This window comes from Otolemur garnettii, unplaced genomic scaffold (genome assembly GCF_000181295.1).
Source record: "Otolemur garnettii isolate 467f Iridium unplaced genomic scaffold, OtoGar3 scaffold00141, whole genome shotgun sequence".
Lineage (NCBI taxonomy): Eukaryota > Metazoa > Chordata > Mammalia > Primates > Galagidae > Otolemur > Otolemur garnettii.
In genome coordinates, this window is record NW_003852536.1 from 688,489 (window position 1) to 692,243 (window position 3,755).

Genomic DNA, 3,755 nt, shown 5'->3' on the forward strand with positions numbered 1-3,755 from the left:
AGGTGTACGTGGCTGGCGCCTTAGCCGGTTGAGCTATAGGCGCCGAGCCCACTATACCTTTTCTACATGTAGATATGTTTAGATACACAAATAGCACCGTGTTACAGAGGCCTACAGTGTTCAGCATGCAATACGCGGCACAGGTGTGCAGCCGGGAGCCCTGGCGAGGCCGTGCAGCCCCCGTGAGGCCGTGCAGCCCCGGGGAGTAGAAGGCTGCTCCAGCCAGGTTTGTGTGAGCACACTCCCTGAGGTTTGCACAACCACAAAATCACCTGGTGACGCATTTCTAAAAATGCATCCCTGTCATTAAGGAACATGTGACTACATATGTTGAGCCAAAGTCCTTAAATTGTCATTTTTTGCCATGCCCTGCAAATTGCACAGCTGTAATTCACACAGTAGAGACCCTTGTGGGTGGACTGTCACACACGGGGGCCCAGGTAGGGCCTCTCTTCAGAAGCGACTTTTTAGCAGAGGCCAATATTTTTTTGAGACAGAATCTCACTATGTCTCCTTTGGTAGAGTGCTGTGGCATCACAGCTCACAGCAACTTCAAACTCTTGGGCTTAAGTGATTCTCTTGCCTCAGCCTCCCAAGTAGCTGGGATACAGGTGCCTGCCACAGACCCCGTCTATTTTTTGTTGCAGTTGTCATTGTTGTTTAGCTGGCCTGGGCCGGGTTCAAACCCGCCAGCCTCAGTGTATGTGGCTGGCACTGTAACCACGGTGCCAATTATTATTTTATAACTAATGAACTACTTTTCACTAAGTGTCTATTCCATTCTGGGTATGGTGCTGGTCACTTTTTGTACCGTATCCCATTCTCCTTTCCAGTAAGTTACCCAAGCAGACATTGATTTCCCCCACCTGGAGAGGAAGGGTCAAGCCGGTGTGGGGCTTTGGAACCAACTCAGTCCCTCGGCTCACAGCAGCAGGGCTGCCTCTCATGCCAGGCGGGCACCTGCTCAGGCCCTGGGTTCTCACCTGAGGCCTCCGGAACGAACCCAGCTGCTCTGCTTGAAGGTCCAAAGGCAGGCAGGTAGCCTCAGCGGCTGTGGGGAGGGGTTCCAGGGTGAGGCTAACTAACCATGCTCCCCCCAGCAAAGGTGAGTGCCACGGGTTTCATCCCTTACCGCTGGAAATTCCTGCTAAAAGGAGCTGCTGCTTGTCTCCAGCCATATCGCCCTGAACATGCTCAACCTCATCCCATCCTGGCAGTTAAGCAGGCCGGGCTGGACAGTGCTTGGATGAGGGAAGCTGCTGCTGGCCCCCTGCTCTGTCTGGGGGAGCCAGGTCCCACCCCAGGCATCCATCCCCACAAGAAGTCACAGGGAACTCCAGAGGCCTGGGCTGGGGTCTCTTTCTCATCCTCGGCTAAGTGTCCAGTTCATCTAAACCAGGCCTCGGCCAAGCCACTGTTGGAGTATTCTGAGAAAATATATTTTATGGCAAAATCTTGCTTCCTTCTGTTTTATGTATGACATTTCCCTTGGTGGGGGGGGGGGGCTGGAATAACTAGTACCATTATTCTTTTCTTGCTTTTATTTTCTACTCCAGATCCATCTGTCATCAGAAAACAGTTTACTTTATACCTCTCAGGCTGAGTTCCACTTCTCAGGCTGAGTTCCACTGGTCAGGGGACAGGGGTGACCTCTGGACGCCCTGCTGGGCCTGGAAGATGTGAGAAGGAGTAAATGTCAGCCTCTGGTGAGAGCTGGGCTGAGCTGGGCTGAGCCTCTGCAGGAGGCAGACAGGAGCAGTCCACGGCTGTACTGTGTGTGGGATGGTGAGATGTTTAAGGCAGGCCGATGGGAATCTCTGTCCTCTCTCTCTCTCCTCATGGTGGGTGGGGTAAGGTCACCCAGTTGGGCGAAAATGTCACAGAAGTTCTGCATTTGTAGGCTGCAGATCTCATCTGTGACGTGGTGGGCAGGGACCACATATGGTGGCAGCTAGCACAAATGTGCTTCAGAGTAAGATTTTTCATCCTACAGAGTATGGGGTCTGATGGGGCCAGAGACAAAAGGGCCTGGGCTGTAACTGTGTGTTATCAGATTTCACTCTTCTCATTGCTCCGTATAAAAAGGACTTCAGAGAATGTAAGCTGAGGTTGCTGCTGTAGACCCCAAAGGTACAGAAGGGTGTCAGAAAATGCATCAACTATAAATACTTTGCTTCCGCCCTCTCCGATACCCACCATTGAAAGGTAAGTATTACACGTTTGGATTTCTGAGTGGATACTAAGCTAAGGGATCTGAACTTGATTCTTCATTTGAACTTAGATGAACTTCACAATTTGGGGGGCTACATTTCAGACAACTCAAATTGAGGACATTTCAGTCCTGACAACCAGAAACCACACTGTCTTCATGCTATCCCCTTGTACAGAAGGTCTGGGCTCTTTGCTAGCAGGGGCGCACCCATCCAAATTTTATTTTGTAACTGATGGAGAGTTTTGGAAGCAGAATCACCAGATTCTGGCCAGATCTATATTCAGAAAGCTCATTTTGGGTGAGTGTGCGAGGTGGGTGCCCAGGGAGAAACAGGCCACAGGGAGGACACCAGTGAGGAACCCATTGGAGCGACTCAGCTCAGAGGTGATGACAAAGGCCTGAAATCCCGCAGCAGCATGAGAGACGGAGCTGTCAGGGCTGATGATGGGCCTGGGTGCTGTCATGGTCTTGTGTAGAGAACCCAGGAGCGTCTAATCCTGCTTCAGCCTGGCCACCTGCCTACCCTCGGTGCTGCTCTGGAAATAACCAGGGAACAGAGGCAGAGTAAGGAAGAGAAAGCACTATTTTGGTGAGTGAATTCCATGCTCCAAGTGTTGCCTTCCAAGCATAGGGAAACCAATTCATGCAGCACCCTGGCCTCTCTCCGTCTTTGGAAAAAGGGAGTCTGTGCACCCCCCCTCCAAAGGAGACAACCCCAGTCTGCTATTCTGTGCTTCCTGTCTTATGAGAGTGGTGTCTTACGAGAGTGGCATCTGCAGCCTCCCAGCCCTCAGGCTGCCCTGCTCCAAAGCTGACTGCTGCCTCCAGTATAAACCACGTTGTCTAACACCAGGCTTTATATGTAACACAGGCAACAATTGACATCCATATGCCTTATTCCTCTTCCTGCCTCTCTTTTTTTAATTGCAGATTAATATGAAGGTACAAATCATTAGGTTACAGCATCATCCCCCAGAATCCAAACACTGCAGAACCCCAACAACTTGGAATCCAGACAAAAAGTTTGAGCAAATTTTTCCTGACATCCAAACGCTGCTTTGGAATCCAAAGGCCCCGCACGTGTGTTTTTGTGTGTGCGTTTCCCCTGCAACTCGGTCCACCCAGACGCCTTGTCCTTTAGTTCATTGTCGGAAGCTGTAGTGAAAGCTTCTCTGTGTGATTTTCACTGCTAATTTTATGCTTTTGTGCCTGTTTTGTGTTTTGTTCTGTTTTTGATTTTTTTTTTTTTTTTGCAGTTTTTGGCCAAGGCTGGGTTTGAATCGCCACCCTTGGCATATGGGGCCAGCGCCCTACTTCTTGAGCCATAGGCGCCACCCATGTGTTATTTTTTATGTAATTACAACCAAGTATATTCGCCATGGGTCCTAAAAAGTGTAGAGAGGAAAATAAGAGTCTGAGGAAAGCTGTTAGAGCTGCAATTGCAGTTAAGAAAGATCTTCCTGGCTCGGCGCCTATAGCTCAACTGGCTAAGGCGCCAGCCACGTACACCTAAGGTGGCGGGTTCGAATCCCCAGCCCGGACC